Source organism: Bos taurus, chromosome 11 (genome assembly GCF_002263795.3).
Source record: "Bos taurus isolate L1 Dominette 01449 registration number 42190680 breed Hereford chromosome 11, ARS-UCD2.0, whole genome shotgun sequence".
NCBI lineage: Eukaryota > Metazoa > Chordata > Mammalia > Artiodactyla > Bovidae > Bos > Bos taurus.
In genome coordinates, this window is record NC_037338.1 from 90012245 (window position 1) to 90027086 (window position 14842).

The 14842-nt window shown below is 53.0% G+C and overlaps 1 protein-coding gene across 12 annotated transcripts in view; it reads right to left on the reverse strand.

The window, feature by feature from the left end:
• RNF144A (ring finger protein 144A) overlaps nt 1–14443 on the reverse strand; it is a 129091-nt gene extending 114648 nt beyond the window's left edge. For 3 of the 12 annotated variants that reach the window (XM_059891841.1, XM_059891834.1, XM_059891835.1), the window contains exons 1-2: nt 8304–13574; nt 4375–4584 (exon numbers count right to left, since the gene is read on the reverse strand). The gene's annotated coding sequence lies outside the window, so the exon portion shown is untranslated. Of the gene's footprint in view, nt 1–4374; nt 4585–8303; nt 13639–14069 lie in introns of those variants that run through there. The other 9 variants (XM_015473575.3, XM_005213107.5, XM_059891838.1 and 6 more) reach the window with 8 other exon arrangements.
• Nucleotides 14444–14842: the final 399 nt, after the last annotated feature.

The window sequence follows — 14842 nt, forward strand, 5'->3', positions numbered from 1 at the left end:
TCCAGGCAAGAGTACTGGAGTGGGGTGCCATTGCCTTCTCCATTTAATGTACTGAGATGAGTTAAAAGTTCAGTATAGTGAAGCAGAATGTACCAGGCCCTGGGCTGGGAATTCAAAATGGAGTGACAGGCCAGGGTCACTAAGCCAAGAGAGCGACAAATAAATGTGGAAGTCTGCGTCTCATTTCTGGTGCCAGGCAGAGGTGGGAAAGCAAGAAGTGTGGAGGGTAGTGCTTAACTTGGGGAGGTTTCGTTCCCAGAGGCCTCAGCGAATCAAGCCAAACACTAAAAAGCACGCTTATTTCAGGGTAAACACGATTTTCTACATAACTGTGTCTTAACTTTCAGTTGACTAAACCATGGTTATATCTCGTCAACATAACACAACACAGGTGCTACCATCAATTCTCTTTGGCGAAGGCTTTTGGTTTTTGTCTTTTTTTTTTTTTTTAATACTTTGGAGCTAATGCTTATTTCCAGGATTTTTAAAATATTCAATATTGCAAAGCTCACGGGCCCTAGGCACTGTGCCTGCTGTCCCTAGGAGTACAAGCTGACTCAACTCCACGTTACCATGAATGCCAGGGCAGATCAGGAATGTGATGGGGTCTGAGGGAGCCACGCAGTGCTCCCAGGAACAGGCAGGAAGAGGAGCAGGGGGATGAGCCAGGAGGATCTCAGGAGCAGGCACAGTGCCAAATCGGGGGAGCTGAGACGAGCCTGGGATGCAGAGGAAAGCAGGTGATTCGGGGGCGGAGGACCCTGCAGTGCCCTGGACCACCACTGCTGTCCAGCGACGGCAGCCAGCCAAGGACAGCAGGCCGGAGAAGGGACAGGTGGGCGAAAAGACACATCTCAAAGATGCAGGAGCAAAGAGCAGGTGGCTCTGAAGCCAGGATGCAAACAGGGCTGGCACCACGGCCAGGAATGAGGGCAGCAGCTTTAAGAGGTCAGCTGGAGCCGGACACCTGGGTGGGCAGTTGATCAGCTGCAGGCAACACCCTCCTGCATCCCTGGGCAAGATGTGTGGCCCTGGGCCGGGAGCAGGTAGCAGGATTCACCACGATGGCACGGGTGTGGGAGAGGATTCTCTCAATCAGCCTCCATTGGGCATTCAGGGGTGGGTGCGGCTGGACTGGACCCTGGACAGCGGGCGGCCGGAGCTGAGGTTCAAAGGCCAGCAGTGTGGATGCTGTGAGACACGTGGGACTTGGATGGGAAAATCAGGAGGGCTCGTGACAATTAACCTGAGGCCAAAGGTCAAAATCAATGGACATGAGTTTGAGCAAACTCTGGGAGACAGTGAAGGACAGGGAAGCCTGGCGTGCTGCAGTCCATGGGGTCACAAAGAGTAGGACATGACCTAGAGACTGGACCAAAAAAAGGTCAGGGTCCAGGCAGATTTCAAGGACTAAAGAGTTTGGTAAAGAAAAATGTTAAGTTCCTCTAAAGCATGCCCCTCATTTTACACATTAGACATAAAAATCTACAGACTCTTGCATCTGTGTTGGGACTGAATGGAGCCAGCAGAATGGTTGAATCTGAGTAACACAGGCTGCTGAGAAGAGGATGGGCCCCGCTGAGCAGGAATGTCAAGCATCTGGGACTAAACCCAAGAGAGAACAGTCCCGGTGACAACGAACTCTGCACAAGTCAGGCCTGGACCCGCTCCTGGCTGGCCCACCAGGGCTGGCTGCATCAAGTCCCCATGCAGCCAGCCTCAAGAACAGGCAGGACTGGCCGCAGGGTCTGTGAACCACGAAAGAAAAGCACCTCCCCAAGTCCCTTCTTCAGATCGTCAGTCTAGGAAACTTGAGAGCCGCATCTGTAATTTTAAATGTCCTGGTGAAGTGAAGTGAATGAAGTGAAGTCACTCAGTCGTGTCCGACTCTTTGCGACCCCGTGGATTGTAGCCTACCAGGCTTCTCCGTCCATGGGATTCTCCAGGCAAGAATACTGGAGTGGGTTGCCATTTCCTTCTCCAGGGGATCTTCCCGATCCAGGGATCGAACCTGGGTCTCCCGCATTGCAGGCAGACACTTTAACCCCTGAGCCACATTAAAAAAAAAAAAAGGAAAAGGAAGCAAAGGAAATTCATTTTAGTATTTAACTCACTGTAGCCAAACTAAAATCATTTCAACGTGTGATCAACTTCAACGTTATTATTGAGATAATCTGCATTCTGTTTTTCACACTAGATTTTGGAAACCAGACACTTTACACACTCGGGGCACAGTTCACATGGGACTGGCTGCAGTGCAAGGGCTGGAGAGCCCCGCCCTCTGCCCACTCTCCCCTCTACCCCCAGCCCCTTTGGTTTGCTCCTACTGCACCAGCAAGAGAGCCTGCCCCCCCAGGAAGAAGGCTTATCTGCAAGGCCCCGGGACACAGCCCACGGCCTCCCACCAGCACTCTGCAGTGGGCAAGGTCCTCCTGGAGAAAGTCTGGGCCAGCTGCACGTGGCTGGAGAGGGGAAGAAAACAAGGTCACCAGCAAGGAAGCATGGCTGCAGGCCCAAGGAAAGGAATCCTAGGAGCGATTAAAGTATTAACAGATAAGACCGTTCCCAGCCACTCTGCTGAAGGAAGGACACATTCATTTCAGGACAAAGACTCCCGCTTGCACATTCCATAGCACAGGACCCAGCAAAGGAAGGGGGCTGGATAAATATTTACTGAGCATATTAAAAAGCATGCCCTTTAAGCTGGAGTTATTTCACAGAGAGGAGAAATGGAGAGTGAGCAATGTCGCTGGATGGAAATTCCTAGCTATCCCAACTAGTTGTTTTCACTAGAATGAAACTGACACTTCTTGTTATTGTTCAGTCACTAAGTCGTGTCCCACTCTTTGAGACCCCACGGACTGCAGCACGCCAGGCTTCCCTGTCCTTCACCATCTCCTGGAGTTTGTTCAAATTCATGTCCATTGAGTCAGAGATGCCATCCAACCATCCAACCTTTGTCACCCCCTTCTTCTCCTGCCCTCAATCAGGGTCTTTTCCAATGAGTTGGCTCTTGGCATCAAGTGGCCAAAGTATTGGAGCTTCAGCTTTAACATTAGTCCTTCCAGTGAATATTCAGGACTGATTTCCTTTAGGATGGACTGGTTGGATCCCCTTGCTGTTCTCCAACACCACAGTTCAAAAGCATCAATTCTTTAGCACTCAGCCATCTTTATGGTCCAGCTTTCACATCTGTACATGACTACTGGAAAAACCATAACTTTGACTATATGAACCTTTGTCGGTAAAGTGATGTCTCTGCTTTTTAATACACTGTCTAGGTTTCTCATAGCTTTTCTTCCAAGCAACAAGCATATTCTAATTTCATGGCTGCAGTCTCTGTCCACAGTGATTTTGGAGCCCAAGAAGATAAAAATCTGTCACTGTTTTCACCTTTCCCCCATTTATTTGCCATGAAGTGATAGAACCAGATACCATGACCTTAGTTTTTTGAATGTTCAGTTTAAAACCAGCTTTTTCACTCTTTTTTACCCTCTTCAAGAAGCTCTTTAGTTCCTCTTCACTTTCTGCCATTAAAGTAGTATCATCTGCCTATCTGAGGTTGTTGCTATTTCTTCTAGCAATCTTGATCCCAGCCTCTGAGGTCATCCAACCTGTTACTTCACATGATGTAGTCTACATATAAGTTACTGAAATTTACAAAACTGCAAAAGTGTAAGAGATTGATACCTGTCTTGCTGATCACTGATCTTGCTTGTCAACTTAAGTGTTAGTTGCTCAGTCGTGTCTGACTCTTTGTGACCCCACAGACTGTAGCCCACCAGAGTCCTCTGTTCATGGCATTCTCCAGGCAAGAATACTGGAGTGGGTAGCCATTCCCTTCTCCAACAGATCTTCCCAACCCAGGGATCGAACCTGGATCTCCTGCATTACAGGTAGATTCTTTATCATCTGAGCCACCAGGGAAGCTCTCACAACCTAAGAGTTGAGAGTCATGTTTTATTCAGTGGGAATTATTAGGACTTTAAGCCAGAGAGACAGCATCTCACGTGACCCTGAGAGAACTGCTATGAGGAGGCAAGGGGAGGGGCCAGGTTACACAGAAATTTTGCGACAAAGGGCAGGTAGTCCAAACATCAAAAGATTATTGTTCATTAAAGAAAACCACACATCCCAAGTTAAGGGTTTTAGTGTTTTTCTAATGCGGGACACACAGGTTCAATCCCTGGTTTGGGAAGATGCCCTGAAGGAAGAAATGGCAACCCACTCCAGTATTCTTACCTGAGAAATCCCATGGACAGAGACGCCTGGTAGCCTGCAGTTCATGGGGTCACAAACAGTCGGACACGACTGAGCACGAAGGCATACAGGGCGCTCGTGCACGTCTGGGAAGATGCAAGAGTCTGGGCTTACCGCAATCATTCCTTTCATTTGCATCTCAGCTACTGGGGCCAGTATCCTGTGTTTTCACATTCTGGTTCCCTGGGGGAGCTCCCCGTGTGGAGTGGCTGCGATCCGACGGCTGTTAGATTGTACGTATTCTTCTCCTTCCTGAGTACCCTTAGGGCTCACCAGCTCACACGGGAGGGCTGTAATCGCTGATGACCGTGGCATCCTTGTTTACTGATAAGGCAAGAAATATTCCATTTCTCACGTTCTAGGAAAGCCTCATCAGCCCCCTACCTGCCCGCTCCCCATGCCCTCACCTTCAGTCTACTCCTTAATCTGCCTTTGAACCCCCAAAGAATGAATGAATGGATGAGATTGTTTCTGGACCTGAATGTCTCTAAAGGGAACAGATGCCTACTAAGTTCAACAAACATTCACTGAGCACCTACTGTGTAGCAGGCACCACGTGCCAGGTGTTAGAGGGAATCAGAAAAGAACAGGACAGGGCTTTGCTTTTCTGGCCCTCAGTTCAGTTCAGTTCAGTTCACTCAGTTGTGTCCGACTCTTTACGACCCCATGGGCTGCAGCACGCCAGGCTTCTCTGTCCATCACCAGCTTTCCAGAGCTTGCTTAAATTCATGTCCATCGAGTCAGTGATGCCATCTGGCCCTCACAGCACCCAAAACCACAAATACCCACAGAGGTTCGGGTGTGCTGGCACCACACTGGAGAGATACCAAGAACATTTAAGCCCCGTGCACAATAGCCTGGATGTCACCCTGTTTGGATTTCTGTCTTTCAAAGAAGATCAGGTAAGAGCAGCAAAGACGATTATTAGATGGCAGTCCAGCCACGCGGAATGCCAGGAGCTCAGTCCTGTCCTGTCCCACCCTCCCTGCTCCTGCCATCTCTCGCTTCCTTGTCTTCTCTCACTCCCACCAGGAGCCACCCAGCCCAGAGCAATGAGACAGGAACACAGACAGCCACGCACTTTCAGAAAAAGTGGCTTCCATGATTAAAAAGCAGACAAATGGATCCGACACCAACTGCCCCTCTCCAGCGACTGCCCCAGGGCCTGGCACAGAACGGGGCTGCCTCAAAAAGACCCCAGTCCTCGGGGCAGCTGACCCAAGGCCAGCAACTGGCCCCTTCTGGGGCGTGTCACCAAACACAAGGAGTATTCCGTTGCTGGCCAAACACACAGTAACGTACAAGGACATACGCACATGTACTCCGTGGTACTGGGAGATGCGTGCTATGGGCTGAACTGTGTCTCCAAAATACATGCTGAACTCTGAGGCCCTGGCATCTGGGAATGTGACCTTACCTGGGTCTCAGAGGATGATCAGCAGTGGGGGGTCTCACCCCCAATGTGACTGGTGATGAAACACTTTTGCCTATCTTAGTCCATCCGGACTTCCCTAATAAAAAATCCCACAGATGGAGCAGCTTGTAAACACAGACACCCACCTCTCACAGATCAGGAGCCTGGGAATCCAAGATCAAGATGCCAGTGGATTCAATGTCCGGTGACAGCCACTTTCCCGCCCAAGACAGTTGTTCTGTCGCCGTGTCCTCCCACGGAGAAGGGGCTAGAGAGCTCCCTGGGGTCTATTTTATAAGGCCACTAACCCTGTTCGTGACTACTGGAAAACCCACAGCTTTGACTATACCCACCCTTGTCAGCAAAGCGATGTCTCTGCTTTTTAATATGCTGTCTAGGTTGATCATAGCTTTCCTTCCAAGGAGCAAGCGTCTTTTAATTTCGTGGCTGCAGTCACTGTCCACAGTGATTTTGGAGACCAAGAAAATAAAATCTGTCACTGCTTCTTGCTTCTAGTTTTCTCCCTTCTATTTACTACGAAGTGATGGGTGCTAATAAGTTCCAGTCCTGTGCCATCTGATAGGAAGAGCCGACCCATTGGAAAAGATTCTGATGCTGGGAAAGATTGAGGGCAAAAAGGACAATGGAGTAGCAGAGGATGAGATGGTTAAACAGCATCACCGACTCGATGGACATGAGTTTGAGCAAACTCCAGGAGATAGCGGAGGGCAGAGGAGCCTGGTGTGCTGCAGTTCATGGGGTCGCAAAGAGTCAGACATGACTTTGTGACTGAACAACAACCCTATTCGTGAAGTCCCCGCCCTCATCACCTCCCAAAGTCCCCACCTCCTAGCAACATCCCACTGAGGATTACGTTTCAACACACGAATTTGGGGGCACACAAACCCTGGGTCTATAGCATCACTCCCTGCCTGGAGACAAGAGAGAAGTTAGGAAGGAAGCAGTGAGTGAGACTGAGAGTGTTAGACGGAAAATAAACTTGGAAACGGAGGTAATTTCTTAGGGTCCCAGGAGCTGACGTAATAAAGATCCTATTTTTCTTCCTTCTAATACATCTGGCCCACCCATATCTGCCTCCCACAACCAGCCCATCTCAGTTCTCAAGGCCCCCAGCTAAGGCTCAGTGGAGACATAAAGAAGAAAGAAGAGACTGAGCTCCCAGCAGGGACAGCCAGCTCTGTCTGGTCCGCAGGAGCCCTGGGACCGCCTCACCCTGCCAAGCGATTAGGAAGAAATACACAGTTCCCGCCAACAAATTTAAATTATCCCAAGGCGCCCAGCTCTGAAAGTCTGCAGGGAGCTCTTTTGTTCCATTTCCTAGGACTGTTCTGAGCAGGGCGTGTGGTACCAAGAAGCACTGTGTGGCAATCAGGGTGTCAGGGAAAATTAATTTATGGGACTGTTTGTTTCTTTCTGTTCTCAATGGCATAACAAACAGCTGCCCCCCGCCCCCCTGCCCAGGGTCTCTGCAGACTTTCAAAACTTGCCAGAGCAAAGCTGTTCCTGGAATACACAGCCTACCACCAGCTTCTGGATGCAAACTGGCCCCGTGCACAAAAGGAGAGGGGAAGACACCCAAGAAACAGACTCCCTGGGGACAGAGAACAGGATCACTGCCACGGGTCATATCACACACCCTGGCTGCACCAACCCTCTGACCACTCTGCACATCCATGTGAAGCGAGGGTCCCCACCACGTTCTCTGCAAAACACTCTTTCCAGAAAATCTAACCACCTCTTTACCTAGAGCACCTCTCCCTCTCGTTAGAAAGATTCAGACTCATGACGCCAATGGAAACTCACCCCCAGCCCAGGCTCCCCGATATCCTCATGAACACATCCTCTTTGCCCCCTCCCACACCAGCACAGGGCGCCCCCTTCTCCAGTGACCCCTCTTCAAGGTCTACCCACCTTCACCCCACTTCCCAGCAGTCATTTCCTCACTGGAGTTCCCATAACACCCACCTGGGTGGGCCCTAGTGGGGTCACTGTCCCCCCATCAAGTCTCCCTGGCTGGGCCCTGCACAACCCCTTCCCTGTCTCGACCTCCCTGCGCTACGGAGCTCAGGCCCCCTGGCCCCCTCCAACTGGTCCATGCAAGGCTTGCCACCTAACTCTGGAACTGGGGTGCCTGCCCCCATGTCCAGGTGGCTTGGGACTGTCCAGCCCGCCCCCCGACATCCCAGAAGGCCCACCCGTGGGCTGGGTCTTGTGGTGCATCCCTGCACCACAAGCCAACACCCCACCCACTTCGGCCCCACACAGTCCTGCGGTGTCCCGCTCTGTGGCTGGACCTCCCCAAAGACAGAGCACGTCTCTATTTGTTCAGATCCTGCTGGAGACCAGAACACGAGCCGGGATCCCATCTCCTCGTCAATAACCTACCCCACGTTCCCTTCTGGACCCGGTTTCTTTCCCATGGATTCAATCATGGAGCAAAAATGCATTTAGAGACACCATGACGGGCACTGAGGGAATGTTAAAATGAATAGGTCCCTACATTTGTAGGGCTTGCAATTTAGTAAAGGAAGGATAAAGTTACAGAAAAATTAGATTAGAGAGCTTAAGTGCAATTGCAGGTTCTGAAAAAAAGTCGCCATAGAAACACCTGGTAGAGAAGAGGCTCCCGGCTCATGGCAGGAGGAAGACAGATGCTCGGGCTGGAAAGGGAAGGGGCCTGACGGGGCTCCCGGGCCTGCGTTCTTCCCTCTCTGCTCCACGCCTGCATTTCCTCCTCTGTAAGACGCCACTGCTGGAGGAGTCAGCCTCCACGGCCCCCACATCGGTGATTCCACAGCTTTAAGAAAAAGGCAATATGCCTGCGGAGCCTGGAAGGATCATTAGGAATTTGACACCTGGAGGCGGAGGGAGAATGTTTCAGGGTCTAAGTGTGGAGGCTGCGAAGAGATCAGCATGGAAAGACGGGCTGGAACCCAGGAGAAACTTACAGAGCCTCACTCCAGAGGCACAGCTGTGACTTCATGAGCAGCGGTGTCTCAGCCAGAAAGTTGTCAACTTTCTGGGTCAGTGGTGAGCCTAGAGGGGGGCAGGGAGTGGAGGAGAGACACCACAGAGAAGGAACAAAGATTGTCCCAGGATGTGACACACGCCTGAATAATTCTGGCTTTGGGACACCCAATGAAGAGATGATTTACCTTCAGGTGGAAGAGGCCCCTAACACAAAGGTCTGCACACTTTCCACCCACGAGCTAGGGGAGCAAAGAGCCTCTCTGTCCTGAAGGCTACCCCTCCATGGACAAGCCTCACCAGGGAGGGGGGACGCAGGGGCTGGCTGGCAGGGCTACTCTGGAATGACGGAGCAACTGCAGAGGAGCCAAGCATGGAGGGTGGGTAGCAGGACACACATATCACCTGCCACGGTCCGGGAACCACTTCCCAGATGCAAGAGACAGAGCATCACGGAACGGCTCCCTGCCTGCCTGTGAGGCTAGCAGGTCAGTGGGAATCTGAGAGGCAGTCTTTGCTGCTCCTTGGGTGCAGCTGGCACAGTCCCACCTCCCTCCAGATCACCTTTAGACGCTGGTACCCCAACATCAAACATGCCCCGTTTCAAAGGACTGCTTGAAAACTGACCCTCTGGAAATTAAAATATGTCCCAGGTCAACCACTGTGGGGGAGGCGTTCCAAGGACAGACGTGAAGCCCTGTTTAACCGATAACCTAGCCTGAGAGATAGAGTCAGTATTTTGGTTTGGAATCCTCTGCCCCAGCAGGTCTGCCGTGTCCTGGCCTGCAGAGCAGAGCTGGCAGGAACAGGCATGACCCCAGCTGCACTGGCATCCTTCAGAGGCTGCACTTCCAGCTCGGTGCTTGCCCACCAGGTCGGGCTGCCACCCTCTGGGGAATCACGGCAGCCTCGCTCAGGTGACCTTGCAGACAGAGCAAGCAGACCCTGGGCTGCAGCTGGGCTTCCTCTCATCTTCCCGGGACACCCTCTCCTCTACAAGCAAACTGGCAGAGTGGGGGGTGGGGGGTGGGAGAGAGACAAAAAAGGACAGAGGCACTAAAACCAAAGAACTCTTGCTGATGGGACCATCCAGAAGGTTCCAGAAGTGACAGCAATGCTGCTGCAGCTGGGGGGTCTTGCTTTGAACAGGATTCAGAGACAGGGTCACCCCCCAGCAGGACAAATCCAGCACAGCCCCACTACACCAGCCCGAAGTTCCCTGCACCCCCAGGCAGCTTCTTGCTGCTCTTGGGCCCAGCCTGTGACCCTGACCTCATCTGCCTGCCAACAGGGACTCGTCTTCAAGACCCAGCCTGCCTCACCAGCTCCAGCGGGCAAACTCCTCACCATGCCCCCCTGCACTGTGCGTACCGACCCCAGAGCCAGAACAATCTGTGACTGGCTGCTTCCCAACGCCCAGATCGTAGCCTCCTCAAGGACAGGGAATATACCCTTTTTCCAAGGGGCTCTGAGTTCCACGCTGGCTTTAGCATGTACCAAGTGCCTGGCCTTGGACTCCATAAGGGCTCCTTAAGCCTCTCCCCTCCCCTGTAGATCGGGTAAGATAGTGATGCCTGTCCTTTCTAGGGACCACCTGAAAATTGGGTCCACAGCACTCAGAGCACTTCCCATCAGCACCTGGTGATGGAAAGGCTAAATGAACATCCACTGCTTCCTGGTTTTCCAAAGTTAGACCCCAAGAGACTGCATATCACCTAGTTGGCACAGTTCATCACGCCAGCCAGGAACTTATTTTTCTCGTAACACTCTATCCAGCTCATCAGTTTGCTCCTTAGAGAAAGTCCTGCTCTCTCTGTACCTACAGGCTAATCAGGAAACACCATCAGATCCAGGCTTTAAACTCCAGGAAAGAAAGAAGATACAGACTCTCATCATCAAGGAATGACCCTCTTCAAAGCCCCATCTCTCAACTTATCATCTCTGAAGAAAACCATTTGTCTGAAACTGATACATATATATAAATATTTACATATATATAATTTTTTATCTTGCAAAATTTCTTAAAGATGGTTGCATTGTAAAGACTGATGCTCCTGGAAGAGACCTTTAAAGCAGCACATTCTTATATCCAGATCTGGACGATCATTTAGACCAACATCTTAGTTCCACAGTGGGGGTCAACTGGGGCCACACGAGGTAGTTAAGACACTTGCTCAAGGTCACAGAGCTGGGTTCGAAAGTTGTACAGGCTCTGTCCTTCAGCCGAACTCCCCAGCAGGTATATGAACAGTTGCTTCCATTTAATTTCTTCATCTAATTAAGAAAAGGTGTCCATGAGTGTCAGTGATGCAGAAACAAAGGAGAGAGGAGACTGCTTCCAGAAATGATGACCTCGGATGACTTTTCATCTCAAAGAAAAGAACCTTCAACTCAATCCTTGGACCTCAAAGGTCCAAGTGAGTGTCGACAGGGTCCATCTTCCGTTGAAGTATTCCATTCTACTCACAGCCTCCTGGCTGCCCCTGACTGTCCACACCCCAGGGACCCAGGGCAGGTCCTCGCTTGACCAGATCCCCTGGAAGAATCACCTGGAGTGGCTCCAGACCAGCAGACCCCAAGGGCAGCAGACACGTCTCCATCCTCCAGTTTAAGCATGGAGCCAGAGAAAGAACAGCAGACCATCAGGAGGGCTGGTGCTGGGCCCAAGCTGGCCACGGCTCTCTTTGTGGCCACGCCCCTGACCTCCCCCTCCAGTCCACAGTGTCCTCAGTCACAATGGGCGGCTGGGCTGGGGATTTGTGATGACCAGTGACCTGTGATGCTCACTCTCTGTGTGGACAGACTTTCCCTGTTTCCACACCAGAAAGAGAGAGGCTCCTAAGAGGGAGGTGAAATTTGCACAAAAGAAGGCAGTGGGGCCAAACCATGAACCACAGTGGAAAACACAGGCGACGTGGCTCCCGGCGTCTGGCCGAATGGCACGTTCATCCCGCTGAATGCCAGCAGCGTCCACTGAAGTGTGGGAGGTCCCTTCCGAGTCCCAAACCACATGGAGTCCACAGGCCAAGCCCTGTACTTGGGCAAGGATCTGGGTGCGATGAGCACACTTGATTAAAACCAGGGCGCTAGACAAGCTTATAAAGCACAGGAGTTTGAAAGTGCTCGTGCAGGTCTCAACACCCACATCTTTCAGGCCCCTGGGAGCCCACACCATCACCCACTGGCCACAGCTCTACCCCCAGCATCTGACTGGTTCACCTGTTTCCCTTCCAAGGATCCTGACATTTGAACCAGAGCTTCGTTTTACACAAACTTCCGAACTCCAATGGTGCTGGATCTGGAAAACTCCCCTCCCATTAAAATCAGGTTGTTTGCATCTTGCTTTTTCCTGAGGTTCTCAAGCCCTGCCTGACCTTTGATGAGAAGTACCAGGGGGACTACAAGCCACACCTTCCACAACAGACCACCCCTCACAGCCACCTTCCCCACTCTCAGTGGGGGTCCAGCCCACTCTCTGAACCATCCAGAACCATCTATGGCTCCCACTGCCACAGGATCAAGGCCATAGGTTGGCCTGGAATTCAACATTTCACCATCTACCCCTATCTGACCACACTAGTCATAATTCCTTTGCACTCTCTAGAAAATAATAAAAGTAAGATTTGAAAAGGCACTAGAAACCCTTAGAAGACTAGGAAAAGGGGATCTCAGTTCCCTCTCCTGAGAACCTGCTCTCGGCACCATCCCAAAGGGACCACATCCAAGGAGCACACGGGCTGCACGTCCGAGGGTAAGGTCAAGGTACACACCTGTGTCCCTTCTCCCTTCCTCCTCTGGCCAGTTCCCTCTGGCCACCCAGAACCTGTCCCACCTCCAAGCTCTGACTCAATTCGTCTTCACCAGCAGTCCAGACCCTCCTTCCCCGGCCTCTCCCTCCTGGGAAGTCCCAGGGTTCTCAGGCAGGCAGTCCTCACCTTGCTCTCTGGATCTCACACTTTCTTTATCCACAGGGCTAATCTGCCCTGCCCCTGGCCAGATTGCCTGGAATGCGTCCTTATCAGATCCCCAGGCCCCACTCCTGGGAAAGGGCTTCCTTCCCACCATCAAAGCAAGAATTGAGTCTGTTTCCAGTTCGGAGACCAGATCCCCCTCACCTCACGGAGGACAGGACCCCCTGGGGATAGTCCCCTGGGTTCCCTCACCCAGCCTTAAGGCCTGGCAGGAGGCCAGCACAGGCTATTTGTTGACTGGGCTTTTTATGATGATTGTGCCTGTTCGCTGGGAAGAGGGCAGGGAGAGAGAACTTTTGGAGCTGGACATCTACGAGATGATGAGGGCGCAGTGAGTAACCCCTTCCTCCTCGGGACCTGATCGTCCAGATTCGCAGGAGGCCCAGAGCTGGGTGCCCAGGACAGTGCAGGGGAGCTGGGGAGCCTGCTGGAGGGTAGGATGGGGGGTGGGGGGCGGCAGACAACTTTCTGCGCGCCCCTGGGGAGGGGACGGCTTGGAGGGACGCGGGCGGCCGCGGTCCCGGGAGCCGGGATGTGCACCCCGGAGGACGCGGCGCCGGCCCACCGCGGCCGGGCTGACCTGCCCGCCTCCTGCCCGCGCCCCGCCGGATCGCCCCGGCCGGACCCCATAGGCCGCCCCCGCCGCCCCGGGGACCCGCCGGAGCTCCGGGACGCGGCGGCACCCGGGCCACCCAAGGGCAGGGCCGGGAAGGCGCCCCTGGCGGGGATGGATTGGCCGTCGCCGCCGCCGGATCCGCTCGGCACGGCCACCTCCCCCGGGGCCCTCGGGCGCGCCCGCCCCGGCGAGGCCGACACAAAGGGGCCGCGCGTCACCCACCTGATCCCGCGCGTCCGGGGCCCGAGGGGTGGGGGCCGCCGCTCCTGCTCGGCCGCGGGCGGGGCTCCGAGCACCGAGGTCCGCGGTCCGAGGCTGGCTGTCCGCGCCGCCCCGCGCGGAGCCGCCCTTTATTCCCGCCCGCCCTCCAGCCGGGGCGCGCGGCCCGCGGGGGGAGACTGGGCGGCGGCGCCGCGCGGCACAAAGACGCGGGGCGCACGGGCTCGGCCCCCGCCCCGCCCGGCGCGCAGCGCCCCCTGCCGCCCGCGCGAGGCCCGCGGGGACCCAGGCTCCGCCAGGACCTCCCGGACCCCAAGCTGCCCGGAGGAACGCCGCGGCCTCGGTTAGGTGGCAGCCAGAAGACGAGGGCCCTGATGTCGACGCTCGGGGGCACAAAGACCGGCAAGCTGGGAGAGGAATGGGGGACCCAAAACAGTCTTAGCGCGGCGATAGAAAGAGAACCGGCCGGGCCGCTTCGGACCAGATCCGGGCTCCCGGAACCCGGGCTCCATGCCCTGGCGGTGGGGACCGTGCCTAAAGGCTGAGGGCCTTTCTAAGCTAGCATCTCATCAACGCGCCAAAGGTCTTTGCCTCCCCGTACCTGACGTGCTGGACGGATGGAGCCCCAGGCTCGTCTGGTCCTTCGGCTCTGTGGATTCCCGAGTTCCAGTTCTGGGCTGTTGACTTCCTCTGCCTTACGGTTTCGAGCTTGTTAGAGCCAAAGGTATTTGAAGGTATAATTTTCCTGTAAGATTTCTCCTTGCCACTCCCCCTAATAACTAGAAGTTACACAGGTATTTAATTCTGTCTCCAGCATGCGTACCTGAACAAGATGGGTATGAAAGAATGCCCCCTTCAATACATAGATTCTTCTCCCGAAGTATGGGAAAACCCACCCTCACCGCTTTCGTCCTTAACACCACACCCTCCAGTGTTGACTCTGCAGTCTAGTACCATCACCTAATGGGTCCAGTGACCTTAACTGAGCAAGTTAGTTAACTTCTTTGTGTTTTGATTTTCTTATCTGAAAACTACTAATGGTCATAGAGGTCATAGAGATCTTGTCAGGGATTAAATAAGGAAAATAAGCAAAGAGCAATCTCAACATAACTGGAAAATTTTAAGGATTTCATAATCCTTAGCTGTATTTTGTCTCATTTCCCCCCAAACTACAATACTAGCTATCGTGACACTGCATAATTTATCTTCCCCTACTACATACACATCTTTAAAAATAATAATAATAATAAATCTGTCTCATCTACACTGAGAAGTTATTCTGGTAACTTCTTAAATATGAATTCCTCCCAAATATGAATGAGCGCTTCTGATGTCTCTGTCAAATTCTTTGTATAAATGTCATCATTCAAGAAA